At 42.4% G+C, this 25,529-nt stretch overlaps 1 protein-coding gene across 6 annotated transcripts in view; it reads left to right on the forward strand.

Moving 5' to 3' along the window:
- The window catches only part of ANOS1 (anosmin 1), a 518,012-nt gene that overhangs the window by 394,936 nt on the left and 97,547 nt on the right, over positions 1-25,529 (forward strand). The window lies entirely within an intron of this gene.

Consider the following 25,529-nt stretch of genomic DNA (forward strand, 5'->3'; position numbering starts at 1 on the left):
AGATGTACATAGTTCTATGAGGTTTTATCACATGTGTATAATCAGTCGTTGTAGAAATCACGGCAATCAAGATACTGTATTTTGCTGTGTATAATGCACACCCACATTTTTGGCCCAAACTTTAGGGGGAAAAAAATCTTTTGTTTTAATATTTTAATTCAAAATTTTATTTGTTTACATTTGGTACTTGTTTTTTGTATTACAAAGAAATTTTAGTATTTTTTGAAAACATATTATGGTATAAGAAATTGTATGGAACAAATAATTACAAAACAGAAGAACAGATACAAGGTACAAGACATTTTATGTGCCGGGGACACATTTATGTACCAGGGACACATTTATTTACACATCCTAGAAGGCCAAGTACTCTTCCTAGTTGCAAGTTCGTTGTAAGTTCAATAAAAGCAATTGTCATATTCCATTCAGAGTATTATCTTGCATACGGATATCGTTATTGATTTCCGGAGTTACACTTTTAATGCATAAGCATAAATAAAAGAATTAAAAACACTTTATATAGATATGGAATTAGTACTACCCCTGTATAATGAGCATCCTTATTTTTCCCTCACAAATTTGGGCAAAAAAGTGTGCATTATACACCGTAAAATATGGTACATGTATCAATATTTGTGTCTACTACCTTATTTCTGTCTTAGTTTGTAATTTTTTTAAATCAGAAATACAAGTTTAAGGAGAAAACATCTTCCAGTTAGACCAGAAGATTTAATACATCCTACTTACCTGTGTTTTTTTTTATGTAGTTTGTTTATGTGTAGGAATTACTGGTCAAATAATTTCATCCTTTAAGCAAATAGTCTCTTTTCCATTTTGGGGTATTTCATGTTGCATACACATGTTGTAAAGTTGTCATTATACTCATTTATATGTTCAATAGCATACGTTTCTTACCTCAGTCCCAAAACATCACAATGTGACAGCACTTTAGCTCCAGTCTAGATGTAGGTTTTACATTCAGATTATATAAATGAGTGAAGGTTAAACCTGCTAAAGATATTAGAGCAACTTTGGAACCATCATAGCATTTGATGGGATTTATTTCATGGCTATTACTATTAGACCTAAAATTGAAGCATTTCTTTATTTTATAACCAAAATTTCATCAGAGCAATACACAATAACACTAAAATACTGTACTCATAAAGAATGTTATTACTTTGAAAGGTCTGTCAAGCTCAGTATCTCAAAGTATATGTAGAATAATATTCCTAAACCTAAAACTTTTATTATAATGAAAAATTACCACATTCATGCATGCACTGTGTCACTTAATACACATGAATATTATTAAAAATGGAACAGAATTGTTATGTGAATGTGAAATAATGTGGTGAAAATAAGCTTGCTTAGTTCTCACTCTCTAGACCCTGAGCAGAAATGAAATGTCTGGTTTATGATCCTTTCACTCTTTTTATATAAATATCATAAGCATTTACTCCAATAAGACATTTTCTGGTATCTATTATTGTCGTCCTCCCTTATCCACAGTTTCAATAACCTGCCGTCCACCTTTGTCTGAAAATATTACATAGGAAATTCCAGAAGTAAACAATTCATTAAGTTTTAGACTGTGTGCCATTCAGAGTGATGTGGTAAAATCTTGGACTGTCCTGGTGTGTCCCACCTGGGATATGACTCATCTGTTTGTCCCAAGTATCCATTCTCTACACCCTACACACCTATGGTCACTTAGTAGCTGTAAAAAAGACAGTATATTCAAGGTTCAGTACTATCCATGGTTTCAGGCATCCTGGAATGTTTCCCATGTGGATAAGGTAGGGGCTGCTATAATTGTTCTTCAAGTGGAGTTTTGGGTAATTTGTTTATATCATCATTGCAGGAAAAAAAAATACACACACTCACGTGTGTATTATAATATATATTACTTATATTATTACATATATATTACATATATTATAATATACACTATATATATACATATATTTATATATTTGCCACGAAGCTAACTAAATTTCATAAGTGTGCTTTTGTCCTGTTTTGTATTACTTGGGTATTACGCACATGATAATTTGTTGTATCAGTATTATTTGTCATTTATGCACCCCTTTTCTTCTTATCCTATCAAGAAATTAATTCTTTTTACGCACACTAGAAATGTACACACTTGAAAGTAGTTCATTTGAACTACTATGAAAATATCCTAATTTAAGAAAATTGCAGCGCAACGGATTGCGCGTTGTTAAACCATATTTTTGTAACTGAACGATCAAGGCTGACACGGGAGACTGACTTTTACAAGAAAAGAAATCAATTCCTTTTGCCTGAAAGGGAGAAGGAGTCAATAAGCCACAGCTAACTACAACAGAAGCTTGACTATATTACGAATATATTACGAAGCTGACATAAATTTAAGGTTTGTCTTTAGTCTGAATCCTTGGGAAGGAATCTTACATGTTAAACAAAATTGATCTCCTTTGGATATGCACATCACTGGATACCTTTATGGATAAATAGAATTTGTATTTCTTTAGAGATTCTTGAAGCATGTGTAGCCCTCCAGCATGTGATGTCTTCTTCCCATCTAACTGTACCCCCCCATCTTGTCCAGTGTGCCCTCTCCTCTTACCTGGACCAATCCATGGGTATCCTGTGGGGTCTCCCTGCTGCTTCTCTTGTCCTAAGTGCCTGGTTGAAAGACCCTTTAAAACATAGCAGCTGAGTCATGCTGCTACCTACCTTACGCCTTTGGATGTCCCCCCTCCCCCCATCCTACTCAGACTAAAACATTGGCTCTGTCTAACCTTGCTTCCCTGGTCACCCTACCAGCCATTTACAAGCTTCATTGCCCATACCACACCCTGACATGACGTCATATACTTATTCCTTTATATGCTGAGAACCCGTCTCCTTCACCCAAAAGTCAGCTATGTGGGGGCATCAGCTCTGTTCTCCCTGTTCTCTGAGGTGTTCTCAGAGCCTAGAATGGTGTTTGCTACAGAGTAGTTGCTCAACACATACTTGTGACGAGTGAATGAAACCCACACATTCCATATTTTCCTCCCCAAAGGACATAATTCCTGCATTACCTCTGGGCGTGAAGTAATACGCAAGCCATTTTGTATCAGTGTGCTTAGCAGGATTATGTATCATTCACTGGGAAAATCTGTGCGGTTTTCCTGGACTGATACCAGCACAGTGAAGTCAGCACCATGTCAACGCAAGGGTCTTGAGCCCCATTCAGTTCCTGGATAACACAGAGGAGTGACTTCTTGTCCAGCAAAGGTGGGGAGGCTGGTGGCTCTTCACCTGGGGTGATTTGCTCCCCAGGGAACATTTGTTTACGGTCGTAGATATTTTGGGTTGTCACCGCTGGTGTTTGGTAAGCTATTGGCATCCAGTGGATGAAGGATTGTGGCTGTGTTCTAATACAACTTTTTTTGTGGACACTGGAATTTGAATTTCATAGACTTTTCATCTGCTGAGCCATTGCGCCATTTTCTCAACCACTGGGAAACGTAAGAATAGTTCTTAGCTCACTGGCTGTACCGAAACAGGTGCTGGGCTGGACCTGGCCATTTGCCACAGTGTGCCAATCTTTCTTGTATGTCACTGCATTCACATCTGTGAAAGCACACTAAAACGAAACCACACGATTGCATTCTTCTGTCTTTACAGAAGACATAGCTTGATGTACGGACAGTTAAAAGTGGACAGCTCTAACATCATGGTTGGTTGTGTGGTGAGGATTTGCTGAATGAATGATGGAATGAATGGGAAACAACAGTAAGAAAATGTCCATCGTCCATTTTCGGAAACTTCCAGGTGAAAATGTCATTACTCGAGCCAGCAAGATTGAGAAAGACTTCACAGTGGGCAAAATGAAAAGATTTCTGGGTGTCTTCTCCATTACCCACTTCTGGGTTATCTGCCTTATTGGCTGTCTTTTTCCTAGGAGCCAATTTCCTACTCTGTAAAAGGTACAACGCAGATAATAACGTAGATGATTCTTGCCCGTGGAAATGCAAATGAATTACGTCCACGGGAGTGCAATGGACACCTACCCCATGCATAGCTCTTCTGCAGCTGTTTGTTGGTCCATTCCCACATTCCTTACTTGTTGGACCATGTTAACATTCCTTGGATTTCTCCTTTGACCCAGATGCAACGCATTACTGCTTCTTGCAGTATTGCATGAGTTAAATCAGATCAGGGACACACCATGTTTGCACGAGAGTCATACAGTTATTTCATAGACGATTTCTCCTTTAACATCAAGCTCAGCTACCTTGCAAACATTGCATCTGACTGTGGCCGTCTTGGTGACAGCCCACGTGTCTCTGGAGAGCAAGCATGCTCATCCTTCTCCTTTTGGGGGTGATAAGTCCCTCCCTCGACGTTTGTCTCCCATTTGGTTTTGAGGCTATGTGCTGAAAAGCAGTGATTTAGGGCCCAGTGTTGGTGCAGTGGTATGTAGCTTTGATCTCAGTGGGAGTTTGGTTCTTATAAGGGCCATAACTCCAAATTCTTAGTCATTTCCCAGGTTTATTGAGAGCCAAATTTAGAAGTGAGGAGGATTGGTTTTGCTTGTATGAACATCTGGACGGCTTCATGTGACATCTGTGAAATTTACTGGATAAAGGTCCGACCTCTGAAACACAACCAAATGTGATTGTTGAAGGGTTTTTGTTTTGTGTTAGATGCTTTCTCTGATTTATGTGGTAACAACTGTAAATCCATAGAGCCCAAGGAAAATACACTGAAAGGGGGACCGTGAAAACGCAGGCACATGTGGAAATGCATTATGTGGAATATCCTTTATTTCTTTGCAATTCTACGAAACAATGGATCGGAATTACAGATGTTTTTTCTACTGTAAAACATTTAAAGCCTATTATAATACTTATTGGTGTTCATACGATTTCCCCTGACTTGATATAATTAACATCCAGGACAGTGTAAATGTACATTGAGAGTCTCCTGTCCAAAATATGGATATCTTTGGGAAATTACCAATAACTGCATGGGTGGAGCCACCATTGATAATGATGGTCAAGAGGACTGTAGGGGGAAGAAAGACAACTATAGGTTTGTGCGCTGGAAGAAAGAGCCTCTTACAGAAATCCTCTCACATAGGATAATTAATTCCTATGATTTTGGACACCACTGCTATGGTTTACATCAGTAAAGACCATGGCAGAGAGTAAATAGGATGTGAGGGTCTGGGAAGAGAAGAGAAAGCTATTCTGTTATCTCCTTAGGCCAGTGGTGGAATTATAATTCGTGTGGAATGCATATGAAAAGAAATTGTGAGGTGTGTTCGTGTTTGGCTAATGTTCTCTTGAGAAAGCAATCTGCATATGCAATATTATATTAGCATCATTCATAACAAGTGTCAAATGCAAATCTGTCTTACTGGCCTATCGCAGCATGCCCATAAGCGGCAGGATTTAAGTCCCCCAGCCACGGTAATGGGAGCCGTGGTCCTTTGTGCTTACCAAGAGGTGACACCTGTCTTAAGGGACACTTGAGCTCTTCAATTTCAGCTTATAGGTGATTGAAAATCTGCTTGCTTGAGTGAGGGCTGAGATGGACAATATCCTTCTCAGGTACACCCTCCCACATCAAATGGGTATCGTCTCGGATAGAAAGGCAGACATGGGGCGGGGAGCGGGGGAAGAGACAGAGATGAGAGAGAATGTGAAGCAGACAAAACCCAAAAGAACTTATAAATGAGGTAGGTAAATAAGCACCCAGTGTGCAGACCTCATTTCATCAGTGGTGAGGAATGGTGCTGCAGGCTTCCAGCAGGGTGCCTTCTAGCGATAACGCAGGTGGATGGGTGAGTTAACGATTTAAACAATTAGAGCTGTGCTGCACTCCTGCCTCTGTCATGGTCTCCTGGAATGCAGGCTCGCAGTTCTAAGTGCAACCTCCAGCATTCCGGCTGCGTGAACGGGAGTCACTCGTTGGCTTTCCCTCACTGGATTCTTGAGGTAAATGTCCCCTGCCCTCACGCTGGGAACTTCCATCAAACATCTTAGTGTACTTTTGGGTGATATTAGTGTGCAGTAGCTATTTAGAACATCCCAGGGGTTTTCCGCTAAAAACTAGCCGCGCTGCTGAAAAAACCAGCAAAGCTTCCTGGCCAGGCTCTTAGCACCATGAGTACGTCAGGGAGAACAGGTTCTTATTTAGGTTCCCACTCAATGTGGGATATATTAATAGCCCAATGTCTTTCGGATTTTCCATGTTCATTTTCCTGGGTGTCAAACACTCCCACCTGCTGCAAACGTCCAAGCGAAGACGGGAGGGAATAACCACCTCCCTGTAAGTCCTCATTCTCACCCTTTCCTAATCTTTCACTGTGAATTGGTCCTCCCTTCGATGAAAGACGAGGCCAGTGAAATTTCTTCTCTGGTTCATGATGGAAGAAGGGCTCCTGAAAGCTGGTTTAGGAAGGGAACCCGTTTTGAACACATGAAAAGCATGTCAGCCAGGGCCCATTACAGGGACCCTGGATGAGCTCTGATTGCTTGAAGACGTTGGGTTTCATCAACTGGCACAAAGCCTCAGCACCCACTCGAGGGAGCTGCCATGTTGTAGAGAGGACACAGCTTTGAATTTCAGTGCCTGGGTGGGCAGAATGGCATTGCGTTGTGTTATCCCCCCTTCCTCAAAGAGGGTGTCTGTCAAAATACTATTCCCTACTGGGGTGAAACCTCTCACTGGAATTTAGGGGTCTGCAGTGGCTTTTCTGTTCCATCATTTTGACTCCATGCCATAGGCAATTCTCCACCTGAGGGTGAAGCCTGTTTGTTGTACCTACCGTGTTTCCCTGAAAATAAGACCTAGCTGGACCATCAGCTCTAATGTGTCTTTTGGAGCAAAAATTAATATAAGACCTGGTCTCATATTATATTATGTTAGGTAAGACCCGATCTTATATTACGGTAAAATAAGACTGGGTCTTACATTAATTTTTGCTCCAAAAGACGCATTAGAGCTGACGGTCCAGCTAGGTCATATTTTCGGGGAAACAGAGTAGTGGTACGCAGGAATTCCTCTTAGAAACCTAGGTTGTGTTTGTGCATAATCTGTCTTGGAAACATCAGGTCTCTATGTTTTTGAAGAGAGCAGGCATTATAGGCAAATGAATCTAGGTTTGAATTTCAACTCTCTTTTTACTGGGTGAACAAGGATACACTCTTGCAGGGTAACTTTCCTGATAGAAGCATCATGAGTTTTTCCTTTTGACCTATGTGATTCGGAAGAACCTCTCTCACCTTCTAAATAATCACATTCAACTACCTTGGTATTTTTTGCAGCTAGGTTGGGTCCGACAACTTTCTTGTAAGATCTGTTGCTCAACGCATGGTATTCTTTGTGTGATTTGTAGTGTGTGTGAGTGTGTGTGTGTGTGTGTGTGTGTGTGTGAGTGAGATATCTAAACTGGACGTTTATTTTACACTCTTTTGCACCCTAAAATTATTGTAGTCATGCTGTATGGGATATACCACTGAGATCATACCTTCTGTTTCCTTCTGGATTGGAAGAGAGAATGATGTTTTTCTAAAGAGGACCTTTGGCAAGTCCTCCCCTCGCCGTTGATGCTTGTCTAGGCAGAGGTCTCATTACCTTTTTTTCAGACAAAGATCCTCGTCAGGCTCTTTGATTTTCACAGTGGATATCATAGCTAAGAGCAGTTCTGCAAACTATGAAATGACAGTGACATGTCAACAAAGCCACGGCACTGCTGACACTTGCCAGGGAACATGAAACTCATGGTTTCCTTGTGGTACCAAAAGGCACCCGAGAGAAACCATATTTATACGCGTCTGCTGGGTGTATAGTTTCCAGAGGCTTTACAAGCCAGGCCTCGATTACAAGACGCGACCGTGTGGCGTCCCCATCTCAATCTCATCCCTTAATGAGTGGCTTTCACTGACTCACAGTTTGCTAAAGTGCAAAGTGTGTGGGGTTCTCAGAACACTATCGCACAAGCCCAGCCACTCAGGCCCCTCTGAGGAGTTGCTGAGGTCCTCGGCCTGTTGGTCCCCGCGATGTTTGGGAGGCAATGTGGAAAGACATCTATTCTGGTCGCAGCACTGGCACCACTTATGCTTTCTCTGGGAGATGGGGAACGTGTCAGGCTGTGGGTACTGTGGGTTTGCTAACTGGTAGTGTCCTCCCGCCCACGTTAGAACGGGCTGTGGGAAAGTGAAAAGGTAAAATAACCTGTCTTCGACAAAGCACACCAGCTTTATCCCTGACTCCACGTGTTCATTTAACGTCCCAGTTTTTATTTTTGTTTCCCGTTATCTCATTGTTCCCACCCATTTCAGATTTGCATTCTGGCTGTGTCATATGGGTTTTTGTCAATTGTCTTGACTCCCTTTAAGAAGGAGAGATGCCATAGATCAATCCATACAATAATAAACAACTAGAAAGGTGTCATATTGTAGCTGAAACTTGCCTGATAAGTTCTTTAGCTTTCTCAACCATTTTATCCACACTTTCGTGGTTAGCTGAGTTGAGCTGACAAGACACCTATACTCATAGCAGTGGCCTTCCAGCAGTGGTTTGGCGTCCTACTGTCATTGGAAAGAAGCGAGGGTGGCCTCTTGTGACTTAGGGAACCACGGTGATTGGGCAGAGGCAACAAGAAAGTACCATTTAAGTGAGGAAACCAGGGAGTGCGGTATAAACTTGTCCCGATGGGAGATGAGGTAAGTGGAACAAAGGTGAAAGGCTTTTGTTCGTGTGTGCCATTTGGAGCCAAAGGGGTTTGGCCTTGTGTTCACAGATCTCAAGTCACAAATAGCAGAGGTCAAAGAATTGTCTTTAAAACTACACAATAAAGAAAGGACTTCTCTCAACTGGGTCTTTTCAGAGTGTAGCCACCAGTGTGGGTGAGTTCATTTTCCATTTGTGTGAGGGAAGAAATGACATAGTGTGTACGTTGCAAAGCGCTCTCTCTCTCACCCCCATCCTCTATTTTTGTTATTATTAGCAGTAAATATTTATGTTGATTTCTGTGAAGGACTTTCTCAATGTGCCTTAGGTCATAGGAGCCCATATTGAAAATCTAAGCATGAGAAATAGACGTGAATGAACTAGGTATCACCTTCTCAGCATTACAATGCAAAGCCCACCCCAGCAGAGTGGGGGGCTCACGGCGGATGTGATTTTCATTCTTCCCAGAGCTCACGGGGGCGTGTGTGTATTCACGTTTGAAGGCAGGTTGAGGAGAAGGCTGAGCTGAACAGGAGAAATTTGCTGGTGGTTAGAAAGACGGGACCACATGGCATTGCCTTCCCAAACAACATGCATGTTAAGTAATTACAAGTGACTAACGCTGCGTCAGATTCCACACAGGGAACACTGTTTACAAGGACTGTGAAAGCCGTGGGCCAGGACCAGCTTCACACTATGCACACAACGACCGTTTTAGAGTTCGGCCTTTCGCAGGCTTTTTTCACGTGCTTGGGTGGGAGCGTTGTCGCGAGAAGGGGGCGCTGCCCAGCTCTCCCTTCAACCCAGCTTGCCTCGGTTCTCTGGCGGAGCTTTGGACGGCCCCTCGGCTCCGTTCTCACAGCCGAAAGGTTGAACTTGGGTGGTTGCAGATGAATGAGCTGCGTTTCCCAAGAGAAACTGCACAAAGCCTTCGGGACTGTTAAGCTGTGAAGATTCATGCTTTCGAGTTGGGGAGGGGTGTGTTTAGCAGCTTTCCCCGAGGGAGGGGAAGGGGGCATGCGAGTTTTGGCTTTTTCCATCACACTGTATGCACGTTTTCCCTTTTTGTAGGAGGACATAATGCCTACACTAAAGGGTAACCCTCCCCTCCTCCTAAATCCTGCCACAAAAAGATACTTACTAAGGCTAGCATTCTGAAGAACTAAATGCTTCTTTAACTTTGCTTTATCTGCTTCAGTGAGCACAGTGTCCTGTGTCTGGGGAATTCACGTGACGGCTGTGGGCAGCCCTGCCTTTTCTCTAGGGCTCTTTGGGCACAGAAATAATCCCTCCCTAGAATCTTTTGAGAAAGCAAGTGAACTATGCAGGCTAATCAACTGTAAATCTTGGCCATCTCGCAAGTGTTGCATGAAGTCTCATCGAAAAGTGTTCCAATCACCCAGAAGCCTGCTGCTCGTCTCTGTAAAGACAGACCGTAGTTTGAAGACCCAGAGCAAATTCACGGCAAATACATTTATGTGCTGTATTCTAAAGCTCTGGAATGCTGCTCCCTTTCCCACCCAACCTTTCTCACCTTTGCCCTGCACACCCTGGATCTCTGTTTCCCTATTTCGGTTGTTTTGTTTTGTTTTGTTGTCAGATTGAGACAAAAAGATAATAAAACGCCTAGAACTTTTGTTTTCCAACTGGTAATGGAGATTATTACAAGGAGATGTGAACACTGTTGGGATATTAAATTACACACACCGGAGGCTTTTCTATATCCTAAATCATTTCCCCCTCAGTCCTAGTCCACGATTTGGCAACAAAAACTCATGTAGGTGGGGGGAATCACATCCCTATGCCTGTGGGCCACGGTGCTGAAAGCCTGATGTTACAACGTTCGCTGTCATTCTTCGGAGCTGAGGCCACAGGAGCCTGCCTCGGCCTTGGGCTTGTATCAATAAAGCATTGATGGCAGCGAAAATCAAGCCTTACGATGCTTAAACTATGGAGTTGATGCCTCTCTTTCTGAATCACCAAAAGCGAATGGAAATGACACAATGACCTTTGCCCTCTGATATTTGGAGGGTAGAGTGGGACTCCATTTTTGGCCCATGAAATGTCGTTTCTTCACCTGCTTCAATCTTCTCAATATTCCTGCATCCAGCTATCTATACATACACAAACCTCTGCGATAGTTCCATCCTGACTTCCAGATTTCAACTCCATCATTTCTGATATGTGGCCGTATTAAAAACCCTTTGTTCTTATGACCTGGTTTAAACAGATTTCTTCTGCTGTTTACATGAGCCACCCGGGGGAGAGAATTTGGTCTTTGGGCTGCAGTGCTGGCGGTGTGACTTACGAGCTCCAGGACCTGGAACAAGTTGCTCATTTGCCCTCCCCACACCTACCCTTCTCCCTGATTCTCAGCGTTAATGAAAGACATGACTGATCCCTCACTCCTCCAAGCCCAAACCCTCCAAATCTTCCTCAGTGCCTCCCTCTCCTTTACCTGTCTACCCACCTATATATGCCTGTACACCTTTTGCAAAGTGCTTCAGATTCATGCCTCAAACTACTTTGCCCTCCTCCCTGCTCTACCGCAAGCGTGGGCTTATCCCTGAGACATACTAGTCCCTTGGCCATGACTGTTACTCTTTCACGGCTCCCATCGTCTAAGAGGAATGCATCTCAAACATGAGCGTGCTAAAGAGTCTCTTCATGAGCGCTCTCAAATACAGACACCTGAGTCCCACCTCTCGTCAGACTCAGTTGGGCTGGGGCCTGAGATTCTGCATTTCTGAGTCTTCCAGTGGGTTCTGCTAGTCCAGAGTAGCTTTCAGTTTTTCACCATGAAGTATGAGGATAGAGGTAGGCTTTTCCTACATAGTCTCCATCAAGGTGAGGAAGTTGTCCTCTCTTCCTAGTTTACTAAGACTTTTTAGCATGCCTGGGTGTTGGATGTCGTGAAATGCTTTTTCTGTATCTGTAGACATGACCATGTGATTTTCCTCTTTCAGTCTGCTGTTGTGATGGGCTATATTCATTTATTTTCGAATGTCGGACCAGCCTGGCATTGCGGGGATAAATCCCAGTTGATGATGGTGTGCAATTCTTCTCATGCTCTTTTGGTTCTATTTGCCAACATTTTCTTGAGGGTTTGCATCTGTGTTCATGAGAAGATATTTGTGTACCGGTTTCTTGTGGTATCATTGTCTGGTTTTGGCAATAGGGTAATGCTAACCATATAAAATGAGCGAGAAAGCATTCCCTCTGCTTCTCTTTTCTAAAGATCATTGTAGATAATTGGTATAATTCTATCATTAAATATTTGGGAGTTTCACCAGTGAGCCCATTTGAGCCTGGTGCTTTCTTTTTTGGAAGGTTATTAATTATTGACTTAACTCCTTTAATATAATAGATACAGACCTATTCAGATCATCTTTTTCTTATGTGAGTTTTCGCAGATTGTGTCTTTTAAAGAATTCGTCTGTTTTATCTAGTTTACCAAGTTTGTAGGCATAGAGTTGTTCATAGCATTATTTTATTATCCTCTAAATTTCCACAGAATCTGTGGTGATGACCCTTCTTTCATTTCTGATATTAGTAATTTGTGTCTTCTCTCATTTTCTTTGTTAGCTGACTAGAGACTTAACTATTTTATCGATCCTTTCCAAGAACCAGCTTTTGGTTTTGCTAATTTTCTTTGATATCCTGTTTTCAATTTCTTTGATTTCTGCTTTAATTCTTATTCTTTTTTCTGCTTATTTTGGATTTGATTTGTTCTTTTTCTAGTTTTCTAAGGTAGAAACTCAGATTATCGATTTTAGATCTTTCTACTTTTCTAATATGTACATTCAATGCTATACATTTTCCTCTAAGCACTGTTTTCACTATATACCACAGATTTCAAAAAGTTGGGTTTTCTTTTTCCTTTAGTTCAAAATAATTTTAAACTCCTTTTGAGACTTCTTCTTTGACCCCTGTGTTATTTAGGAGTGTGTTGTTTAATCTCCATGTATTTTGGGGTTTTCCAGTTATTTTCTGCTGTTAATGACTAGTTTTAACAGCATTAAATCTGGGATCTGGGAGCAGACATTGTAGGATATCTGTTCTTTCAAATTTGTTAAGGTGTGTCTTATGGCCCAGAATGTGGTCTCTCTTGGTGAACGTGTCATGTGAGCTCAAGAAAAATGTGTAGTTTGCTGTCGTTGGGTGGAGTAGTCTGTAGATGTCAATTATGTACAGTTGATTGATGGCTGTTGGGGTCAGCTGTGTCATAGATTTTGTGCCTGCTGGACCTGTCCATTTCTGAAAGAGGGGTGTTGAAGTCTCCAAGTACATAGTGAATGCATCTGTTTCTCCTTGCAATTTATTAGTCTCTGTCTCATGTAGTTTGACACTCGATTGTTAGGTACGTACGTGTTAAGAACTGTTATGTTTTCTTGGGGGATCGATCCCTTTATCACTATGTAATGCCTTCTTTATCCCTAATAACTTTCTTTACTTTGAAGTCTGCTCTGTCTGAAATTGATCTAGCTAATCCGCTTTCTTTTGATTAGTGTTATCATAGTATATTTTCTCCATCGATTTACTTTTAATCTATATGTGTCTTTCTGTTTAAGGTGGGCTTCTTGTAGACAATAGATAGTTGGTTCTTACTTTTTGATCCACTCTGACAATGTCTGTCTTCTAATTGGTGCTTTTAGACCATTGACATTCAAAGTGATTATTTACATAGTTAGATTAATATCTACCATATTCATTACTGTTTTTGTTTGTTGCTCTTTGTTCCCATTTTTTTGTCTTCTGTCTTTTGTGGTTTTAATTGAGGCTTTTACATGATTCCACTTTCTCCCCTTTTTCTGGCATATTGGTCATACCTTTTAAAATTTTTTTTTAGTGATTGACTTAGAATTTGCAATATACATTTACAATTAATCCAAGGCCCCTTTCAAATGATATTATACCACTTCACTAGTAGTGTATAATAATAAAAATCATCCTAATTCCTTCGTCGCTATCATTCCTTTCACTTATATATAAGCATACATAAATATACATATTGTTGAATATATTGTTGTTAGTATTATTTTGAACAAACTTATTAAGAATCAATAACATTTAACAAGTTATCCTCACTTATTTCTTCTTCGATGTTTTTCCTTTGTTTATGTAGATCTGAGTTTCTGATTTATATTATTTTTCTTCTCTATAGAGAACTTTTCAACATTTTGTGCAAGGTAGGTCTACTACCAAAAAATGACCTCAATTTTTTTTTTTTTTTTTTTTGTCTGAGAAAGTCTTTATTTCTCCTTCATGTTTGAAGGATAACTTCACAGGGTACAGAACTCTTGTTGGTGACTCTTTTCTCTCAACTTTTTAAGTATTTCTGTCCATTACTTTTTTTTTTTTTATTAGTTTCAGGTTGTCCATTACTTTTTATCTGTAGCATTTCTTTTTGGTTCTTTCTTAAGATTTCCATCTTTGTGCTTATATTGCTTATCTGTGCTTGCATGCAGTCAACTTTTCCCATTATAGCCATTAGCATATTAACGATAGTTGTTTTAAATTCCTGCTCTGATGTTTCTAACATGTATGTCATGTCTGGTGCTAATGGTTGCTTTTCCTCTTGTAACTGTTTTTGTTTGTTTGTTTTTCCTTTAACTTTTGATATGCCTTGTACTTTTTTCTTGATAGCTGGATGTGATCTACCAGATGAAAGCAACGGATATGAATAGACCTTCAGTGAAGTGGTGGTTAGGGGTGTGGGGAGAGGAAGCGTTCTGGACTGTGAATTTCAAAGGTGTTTCAGAAATGTTTTCTCCCCACCCCCTTCAGGTGGGACAGGATGGCTAAAGCCAGTTGGCGTTGGGGATTTCCTTTCGTGAGGTCACTCAGGCTCTGATAATACCCAGCAGTTTAGGGTCTGGTTAACTAATTTCCCTGCAGACCCTGCCAAGGAGACCAGAGTGCTCTGGCATATTTCAGAATGCCTCCTTTCCCCTCCCTCTGCAGAAGCTTGAGGGAGTTTTCCTCCAGTATTTACTGTGGAAATCTGGTGGAGCTCTTGGGCGGTAAATCTCACAATATTATGGGGCCCCTTCATAACTGGGTCCCCCTGAAGTTTGAACCTCCCAGAATTGTTTAAAAAGCCTCCAGCCTGTAGTCAATTGCAGTTCAGCTTTTCTACCCGGCAGTATTTCTCACGGTGGCTTCCACCTGTGGATTTCTGCTGAGGTAATCCATGATTCCCTGTCTTCACCAGTCTGTCTCTCCAATCGTGGGAGCCATGGTTTGTTCTGTGTCCTCCCTTCTCGGATGGATCCAAGAAGAGTTGTTGATTCTTCAGTCTGTTCAGCTTTTTATTTGTTGTTAAGATGGAGCATGTCCTTCCAAGTTCTTTACACGTAGAACTGGAAACCGGATGTGCCCATATTTTGGTGTGAAAATCTTTTTCTCCAATGGCCAGATTTAATTTCTTCTGTGCAGACTTCCCTGACCTTTATATTTCTCTAGTTCCAGGACCATTTAATCAATCCCTCCTATGTGCTAACAAGTTGCTGTGTTCATGTTGACATTCAGGGTCTAGTAGTTTTTTTGCGTTTATGTGATTGCATGTGGAACCCAAGATTCGTGAGGGATGGGACCTCATTACCTTTATCTCTCCTTTATCCTTCTTAGCTCACTTGACATTTCTTAAGCTTTAAATATATGCTATCTGTGTGCCTGACCCCGTGCTTATGGAGGGTTAAGTAGGATGAAGGGATGGGATGTAGGGTTGGATATAAATCTTGCAGTCTGAATCAGAATTCTTACATTCTGTGCTCTCAAAAGTACCTTCTGATCAGTATAATTCTTTCATATCCTTAACGTACATGAGTCATAATGTGACGTTTTTATTACTTCTAGATTCCTCCCAAAATGTGTGGATAGCAACTTTGGCTTGATCTTCAGTCATGATGTTAATATCTTTCATTTGGTTAACATTTCAGATGGCAAAAGTCTTCACATAAATTAATACCGTTTGCCTTTCACAGCAGTGTTTGTAGATGGGAAGGGAATGTATTAACTTTCTTTGGCTGGTGTGCAAGGTATGATGTAGAGAGTAGCTTTCTCAATGTCTCGTGGCTAGTCAGATGTGAGGACAGTGGAATGGACTCCAGTGTCCGTGGTAGCTCTGAAAGCGGGGTCTCGGAGAGCCTGGAAGAGAGCAGCCTGACTGCATAGTAGTTGAAGAAAACGTGGAAAGGGAGACATTTGTTCCAGGTAATGATTGCCCCTCCTTTTGGTAGTTTGACCATCAAGAGAATAGCGGGATGAGGGAAGTCAGGATTTTGAGAGACTGACCAACCTCTCCCTAGGTTTAGCTTTATTCTTTGGGATGTTTATGAGTAAATATTCCCCTGTACGTGTCCCGAGTTGGTAGTGATACAGCTCCATGTGGCACTCGCCATTTCTCCTCAGAGCCCATCGGCTGAGCAAATCACAGGGCCCAGAGTGACATCAATGGGACAAAGAAGTCTATGTAGTATGGATGTGCCATCCTCTCCTAGGGAGGGCGGAAAATATTTGGGATCGTACAACACCATGTACCTCACTAGGAAAATCAGTTAGAATGATGAGATACTAATTTTAGTCGTTAGACATTTTTACAGGCCCACTAATAGTAACGGCAATAAGAGGAAATGCATGAACTCACTCACGTCTGCAAAACCTAAAATGACAATAAACACGTAGGAAAAGTGATTTTAACATCACGTCTAAACCATTGGCTATTTAGCTATGATGGAAACTGTTCTCTTGTGCTACCATGAGCATAAAACTACGCTGACATAGGACGGGTTTGTGCAAGTGAATGGGATGAAATTTTGTAATTCATTTAGTGTGTGAAACTTTGGGCAGTGTTTATTTAATATACACTGTATGCATAAAGCTCTGCTAGAAGTTATTTTTTCTGTCAGTTACATTTTTAAATTATTTTGCACGTTGTTCTGCTTAATGTCTTGCATTACCCCTGGGGTACAGCCCTGCGGCTCTCTGTCTTGAGGTGTAGCTTTTCTCCTCCCCCTATTTTTTTTCCTACTCAAGGGATTTTATAGAGCTGCAAAGGAGTGAGATTTGCACTTTAGGTGAATGATCTGGGATCTGCCCAAATGTATTTATTTGGCCTTTATAACTCTGTTTGCTATTATAGACTATGGATTATTGATGCCATGTCACATGACATATTACGGTGCTCCTTTCTGTCAAGACCCCAGCTTTGGGGGGCCCTCGCTTACACCAGATTGCCTCCAACTAGAAAGAACATCTCCTGGAGATCTTGTTCAAATGCAGATTCATATGCAGCAGATGTGGGTATGGCTCAAGGTTTCGCATTTCCAAGTTCCCGATAATAAACACTGCTGGTCCAAGGACCACACTTTGCATAGCATGAGGCTGACCAGCTAATCAGGAATACTGCAGCCATGGGGGTGGCACCTACGGGGAATGATATTGCTCATTCGTTGAAAGGTTACGCCCGAGGTTGAGAGGACTTTCCAATGGCCTGTGCGTAACTGTTTTCCCCCCACTCCTCATGGAATTTATGCTGTGTCCCAAGCCATTAGTTTATAGTATTTCACCACAAACTAAAATTTAGTCAGACAAGCTGAGTTCCGGGAAGTTTTATTGTCATTATTTAAAAAAAGAGAGACATACTGTGTCTGAGACGTGAGTTTCTTTTATGTGTAGGGAAAAGTCTTGTATTGTTAACAGTCTGTTCATCAACCAGCAAAGCTTCTTTGACTTGGTCACAAGACACAAGCCAGTCTACACCATAGGACATAAGCACAAGGCAGGAGAGGGAGTGAGTGTAAGCAGAGTATCCACAGCGAGGCAAATGTCAGCTCTTCCCTAATATGCTCTCCTTTGCACCCGTGGGACAGGTCTGCAAAGGAGAGATGCATGCCAGCGGGGCATCTCCGGTGGGGGCAGGGGGCTGCTGGTTTTGTGTGAGTGGGGGTGAGGGGAAAGTGAGATGTTGGTCCTCTGCTTTCTCCCATCTCAGTGCAGAGGTCACCAAGGTGTGAGGTGTGTGTGTGTGTGTGTGTACGTACGTGTATGCACGTGTGCTCACGCATGCCTCATGGCTAGCAGTGCCGAGTTAACCGTGCTGTTCATCTCTTTTTATGTATTGTGATAACATACACACGAGATTAAAAAGTTCTTGTTTTCATCACTGTTAAGAGTGCATTTCAGTGTCCTTAAGTTCATTCACATTGTTGTGCGACCGTCACCAGCATTCTTCTCCAGAACTTTGTCATCTTCCCAAACTGAAACGCTGTCCCCGTGAAACACTAACTCCCTGTCCCCCACCCCCAGCCCCTGGCCCCCACCATCTATTTCCTGTCTCTGTGAATATGACTCCTCTAGAGACCTCCTGTGAGTGGAGTCACATAACGTTTGTCCTTCTGTGCCTGGCTTGTGTCACTTAGTGTAGTGCACATCTTCTAAACGCACGTTTTTTAGTTAATTACTTATTATTTTCCCCTGAATTGTTGAATGAAAGGTTGGTTGGACAGTGACATCATTTCATCTCTAGGACTCTTGCGTTGAATAAGTACTCACACACATGAATGGTTTCAGGGCTATTTGTGCACTGGAAAAGTCCTGGAGCCTAACAGATGCCGGAGTGTGTTTGCTTCACAGTTGCAGAGAGCTGTTTGTTTTGCTCTCTTTGGGCAGCTGTTGAGGTAGGGGCATTTTCTCTCTCGATGGTATGACCTGTGGAGTCCCGACTGCTCCCACACTAGATGGTGTATTTCTGTTGTGGACCTTCCTCATCTGCTTCTCTGTTCCCTTAGAGGGACCGGCATCTCCTTGAGGAGGGTCTGTAGGTACAGGCTCTGGGACTCCGTGAGCTCCTTGTAGGGCGAGTGGGACAATCTTTTATTCTGTTCTGTATCATCGAGCACCAAGACCAGCCATACTCAGTAAAGGAGGAGTGGAGCTTAGAGAATGTGAAATGAGTAAAATAAATGGGTTGTTGGTATATTCTGAAAGATGCTCTTTTCTGTTTTTGCAATAACCAAGGAAGTGGCTATTATCTTTCTCGTTTTACACTTTAGAAAGCTGGGGTTCGGATGGAATAACGGTTTATCCAAGGTTCCTGGAATTGGCTGGTTTCGGGCTACATTGCAGGACTGTTTGTCTGTAGAGCCCAATTCTTTCTTTATACTTTAAATTACTGTTCCTGGCGTCAGAATCTTTTAGTAGATTCACCTTCCAAATATTCAGAGAGGAAATCCAAAATTTTAGTGTAATTCACCCTATTGATGTTGTTTCTTTCCAGCAATCCCCATGCATCTCTTGAAATGTAGAATTGGAAGGTAAGGCAGCTTAGTGTCTAGGCACTTAGGGCTTTCATTGCCTTTCAGATTCTAGAAAGACCATGTTTTATGCCTTTGAATATTGCCTTTGAATTTGGGGAGTCTCTGTCATATACAGGATTCTCCAACACAATACACTCCCCTCCGTGTGACAGGGAATTGGTTTCACTCCTCACATTTCTAAGGGAGAGTTCCTAAACTTTTCAATGGATCGGACGAACCCATGTAACCCACTTGAAAGGTCCTGGTGTTGGCTCAGTGTCCAGTGATGGCAGCACGAGGTGTCCACGGTGGGTTGGTAGAGAGCTCGCCAGGACTGGTCACTCCTGCGGCCTGGGGACAATCAGACCTGCTCTTACACGGTGTGAGGGTTAGTGGGGCGAGGACTGGAGCCAGCGGGAACAGCTTGGGCTGGTTACGGCTGTTAATTTTTCTTTGCTGCTGGACCCTGCTACTGATAGATATCTGTTGGTCTCATTATTTCCTCCCTTGGTGGCAGGTCTGGATAGAAACCCCCTGTGGTGGTTTGGTTTTGGTCTCCTTTCTACACACTGCTGGGGTAGGGTCAGTCTCAATGCTCTGAGTCACACACAGAGAGTAAATAATTACGTGTAAATAAAGTGCAAGCTTATATTGTTCAACCCATGCTTAGCCCTTTCAGGGAAAAAAGATAGCCTGAACTTCCCAGCATATTTATTCACTGTCAGTCTCTCTTTTTATAATAATCTCAGAGCTTTTAAAAGGCAACGCTGTCCAATATACTAGCCACTCGCCATATGTGCTACTTAAACTTAAATTTGTTTACATGGAATATAATTAAAAATTCAGTTTCTCAGTCACACAAACTGAGATGATTTTGCTCCTCCCCTCCCCTCCAGGGACATTTGGCAATGTCTGGGGGACATTTTTGGTTGCCACAAGTAGGAGGAGAGGATGCAATTGGCATCTAGAGAGTAGAGACCAGGAATGCTGCTAGACAGCCTGCAGTGCCCAGGACGGCCCCACGACAAAGACATATTTGTGCTGACGGGGAGAAGTGGCACTGGCCACGTTTCAAGCTGTGAGGAGCCACTCATAGCTAAAGGCTGTGATACCGGAGGGCACAAACGTAGGACATTTCCACCCCTCACTGCACATGCTTCTATTGGACAGCAGTGTCTACAGTGAGAGAGAAGACGCAAGTAGACGTGAGGCCAGGAGGAACGAGATACAGAAGTAATAATCTTACAAAGCAGATTTCTTTGCATGAGATACTGCAGCGTCTAGATTCCTTCCCCACAATCTGTGTCTTCACTTTCAGAGATTCTGATGCTCCCGGAAGTTGTCCTATTAGTAGTATTAGTTCCAGTACTCACGGCCACCTCCGTGGCTTACAAATACTGTATCATCAACCGTCTCATCTGACTTTTGCAGAACTCTAAACCGGAAAAGCTCTCAATTTCACGGAGGATGAAAATGAGAGTGTCAAAGGCCATCTTAATACGCGAATGAACTAATATATTTTAAAAAGAAAGCTGGCTTGGCTACATTCATGCCACAGGAGTGGAGCCCATGTCTTCTGGCTCGCGAGCTCATGTCCTTCCCAGTCTGTCACTGTTGTCCCCCTTTGTCAAAGTTTTTATGGATGAAAGTAGTCAGTGTACAATGTTAGAAATAGGCTAACTCTCAAAACCCAGAATCGATTTCACGTGTTCATTTTTCATCGTCATTCTTGGAAGGGAAATAAAGTACAAAGAAAATGTGATTCTTTGTCCCCCATCAAACAATTGTGGGACAATTATAGATCTCACTGAATTTACACATCCTGTTCTCATAAATACATTTTTGGTGGAATATCTCATTGAATTCCTCCATCTTCCCTCCCCAGTTTCATATAACTTATGGACAAATGATGCAGATTTTACCAAAAGTACCAAGTCACTGTGCAAATACAGACAGCATAAAACATGTGCCTTAGTTTCCTTTAGCTTGTACTTTGAAAAGAAAAAAAATTGTGGCTGTCTTTAAACTGTTAGAGTTATGCTGTCTCAACCGAATGAGTGATTTTGGAGAGGAAATCAAAGTATATGAGTATAATATTAAACCAGACATACGAAACCCAACACTCAACTTTAGCTACTTTGTCATCTGAGTTGAGTAAAAAAACAAATCAGTCAAAACAGCATTAGGTTACAACATCAAGGGCTTTACACGAGGACACCCAAGAAGAGACTCTTAACTATTTCTAAACAGGATTGTTGAGACAGAGATGTTTAATTTTAGAGACCACAGGATTAGGCATTTTATATCTGCATATCTCGATGATTGCGTTCGGCCGAAGGTTAAGTGCCATGGGTGTTTTCAGCTGCACTTTCAGATGGAGACTGCTGTTGTCATGAATTTCCGAGACGTGACTGGCCATTGGGGTGGACTTCTCTGAACAACCCCCCAGAGGAAGTGATTTCTGGGGAGATGGTGTCTGTCTGTCTCTGAGGAAATCCTTGGCCATGCTTCTTGTCTGCTTTGAGACTTACAGGCCGCATATGATGAATCTCTGTATTTACGTATTACCACATGATTTGGCCCCAAAAGGGTGCCTCTGCTTGTGATAATGTAGAACACATTATGCTACACTATACTTGGGAGCTTCTCTCTTTCAACTTCTGGAAAGAAATTTGTGCCTGCCAAGGAATGCCAAATGCACGGCTTGTGGATTTTGCGGTTATTTTCTCGTGGAAGAAGTCCGCTAGTCCAAGTGTGCTAGACTCCTTTTCTGGACGTCCTTCTGTGGCCCGCTATGCTGGTCTGATCGTTTGGGGGAAGAATGATGGTACAATAGAAAAGGGGCTGGGGAAATGAGGATTTGTTATTATAGGACATGGAGCCGACCGGGCAGAGACGGAGGTCAAATGGACAAATAGTACAGTTTGCCTGAGAAAATCTATTTGCAATTTCTCTGTTGCTCCTGACCCCCTTCCCTCCTTTCAGGGTTTGGTCAGAGACTTACATATGTGAATTATGAAGTTCACGTGAATGGAGCACGTAGCATTTTATGATGAACCCATCAGGTCTGGTGCTTCATGTATGTCTTTAAGACCCTTAGAAGGTACATCAAGCCATCCCATCTCTCAATTGGTAACACTTGTTCTTTAAAGGGATGATTTTTCTGTTCATGAAGCTTGTTGATTTTATAAATCTGACTTGAGGGGTCACAGAAGTTCTAGCCTAAACAACAAAACCAGCAAGGTGGCTTTTTTTTAAATTTAATTTCTTAAAAAAAAAAATCAACAAGAGTCATTTTTTTGGAAGCATGAATTAGTGGAGACTTTGAAGAAGCACTTTTGTTACTCTAGCCACAGATGTCCATGCTGATTGTTGCGTCTTGCTTTTCTGTCACATAAAAGTGAAGGGGCCTGCCTCACATGCTCTTGTCACATTCAGAAAAGCAAAACAAAAAGCTGGGTCATAGTAGTTACTTTTATAACGTGAAGAAATGAGCCAAAAGGCTGTCCCAGTTGGATTAGGGGGCCCTCCTGCGAAGCTTGTCAAGTCTCCTGGGCTACTTGCTGCTGTTTGGAACGTGCTGACAGTGGAAGCCTGGGAAACTGGGTGACACCCGGGGCAGAGAGAGACAACCAGGCACATGTGGAATGAAGAGCTTAGCGTGGGTGTGACATGGCTCCCTGCTGGCGCCATGAAGGCCTGCCTCTCAGGGGTCAAGCTCCTCCCAGCCTGCTCACCTCTCTCTCCGGCTGTTCACCATCTCTGAGCATCTCTGAGCCCCTGTGGCCCTTTGCTAATCTTACTTAACAGCCCACCACCCTCCACTGGGAAGATGAACTGAGCACGTCTCTGTAGTGATTTGGGGAAACTTACCTAACGTGAGCATTTCAAAGTATGCACTAACGGTATGTGACACGTTGAGGGAGAACAGAACTTACTATGCACTTCCCATAAAGCTCCCAAAGTAGAGAACACGGAGGGAGGACAGTGTGGGAATGGGAGTTGGGAGGGACGTGCGTGTGTGCTGTTAGGGGGTCCTTCACACAGACCTGGTCGCCAGTGCCGTCCCCGGCTGACCTGCCAGCAGGCTGTCTGGGCTCTCCGCACAAACCCGGGTGCCTGCTGGAGAGCACACGGAAAACCTCTGCAGCTGCGTGGGACCCAGGCCTTGCCGTTCTATTCGCTTGCAGTAATGGTGAGCAGAAACACGGCAAACTGTCAAGCTCGACTGCCCGCCACGTGTTCGAAGCACCATCACACCAGACGAAATCTCTCGTCAGTCTGTGAAAAAGAACAACAAAGACATCATGTGGGATGACACCGGTGGATGGAGAAAAGAGCCAAATGTCGTGTCCCCTGCCAGTTAAGAAAACATATATTAGATGAGTGCTAGTGTGGCACGCGAGAGACTCTGGGTAGGGTTTACTACATTCTCGCCGAAAGGGAGTGGTGGTGGTGGGACGTAACAGTGTTTACATGTGGGGTTTATCTTCAAATCACGTCGCCTCACCTTTAGGTTTCCCTGTGAAAATGGTTTCAGCGTAGAAGCAGTGCCCTGGTGTGTGCACAGTGCAATAGCCCCGTGATGCCCAAGGTGGGGACCCCAGGCAATGCATAACCAGGTTGGGTGGTTCCTTCCTTGGCCAGTTGAGGGGAGCATGTGTCATTCCTGTTCTCCATCCAGGGGAGAGGAGATAAGCCCCTGGGTCCCCCTGAGTCTTGCCCCCTACACCTGGCTCTGCTGGTGGACGCAGTGGAGCTTGTTAGCAACGAATGGCTCCCACGCTGGGAGCAGACGCACCCCTAACCCCGACAGATTGTGACAGTGATCTCTGGCCACTTGACAAGGGAACTCTGGTGTGGGTCGAGTTCCCGCTGCTTCAAGCCAAGCCTCTGTCAACTGTTCACGGGGGCCGGGGCTGGCAGGTTAGCAGTTTATATGCCGAGATGCGGGCAGAGCAGTGGGGCATGCTCACTGCAAGCCCCCCCAGGCTCTTTACTCACAGCTACCATTCCTGCTATAAACGTAGGTTTGTGAACTCCCATTGGCATGACGGGGTCGGTTCAAGTTTCAATTCTCTTTAATGTCAGTGGTATAAACAGAAATGGGGTGTGTGTATGGTGGGAGGGGTGGGGAACAGTCTACACCTGTGATTTCTTTGGGGAAGTGATTTTTAATGCAACTGAAGAAAACGAATTTCTGTCATTGGATATTTTTGTGAATGGTCTTCTGTATACCCATTCTATACATACACATAATGTATGATGTAAAATACATATAAAGGTTGCTGTATGTGACAAAAGGTTGGCTTTTGTAAGCGTGCAGAAGTACTTCCTAAGACGGAAAAGTACACGTGCCTCATGGTACATCTGGGCAGTTAGTCAAATTTATATCCCAGCTCAGCACTGACTCTTCACAACAATGTTCATATTTTTCCCTCTTTCATCAGAAGAGGGATTTAGCACTGTGTCAACCAGTAATAACCACAAAGGATATGTAATTTGCACCTTTCTGCGAATATCCTCTGATCTGATTTTTACCTGACTTGACCCACTTTTCTGGAAAAACGTATTCGAATATTAAATACAGAGAGGGCCAAAAAATGTATGCACATTTTAAGAAAGGAAAACTGTATTAAAATTGTAATACTCAATATATACCGATAACAAAAGATGAAGATAAATTACATGTGACTTCTGCAATGACAAGAGGTGCTCAGAGTGGTTCCCATCAGCGTCCAGACACATCTGATGACGGCGAACTACTTCTTAAGCAATGTTGACCAAAGTGTCCACTTGTGTACTTTTTTTTGCACCCCTGGTATTGGAATATTTAAATAAAGCGATTTCTGTTCATGGAGATGGAGACATCTTTCCTCAAAGTAGGACATATGGCCTTTCATAAATACCTATAAGATGAAAAATGGAGATATTAGAGAGAGAGAGCGTTTAAATGCTCTCTTCCAGAACTGAGGTTCTCTTATATGTAACAGGTGCCTTGATATCACACAATGAATGATAAATACTAATCGTTATGAGAAGGACTTCCCCCTTCTTGGGACAAAATATGGGGGGAGATGGCAAATATTTAGCAAATGAATTAATAAATTCTGATATCTAAGATTTTCATGTTTACTTTAAATTCATTCATTCATTCATTCATTCATTCATTCATTCATTCATTCATTCATGTATTCCTTGATTTATTTACAAATATTCATTTTCCACCTGTTATACGCCAAGCTCTTTCTATGTAACATGCTCTGCATACAGACACAGACTGCCTTCATGGAAAGTTGGTATTACAGACACAGAACGAAGTAAGGAAAGCAGCTATTGCAAAAATCTATAGACATTTTGTTAACTGTTTTGAAAAAAATAAGGAACTATAATACGAAAGACAGGAGATATGATGTATTGAAAAGGTCCTCTGAGGATGAAATTTCTCTGAAATTTTGAAGAGTAGGCTCAAGAAACTTCTAGGCAAGTGAAGGGCACAAGCAAGGGCCCTGA

Source organism: Rhinolophus hipposideros, assembly GCF_964194185.1.
Source record: "Rhinolophus hipposideros genome assembly, chromosome: X".
In the NCBI taxonomy this organism is placed as follows: Eukaryota; Metazoa; Chordata; class Mammalia; order Chiroptera; family Rhinolophidae; genus Rhinolophus; species Rhinolophus hipposideros.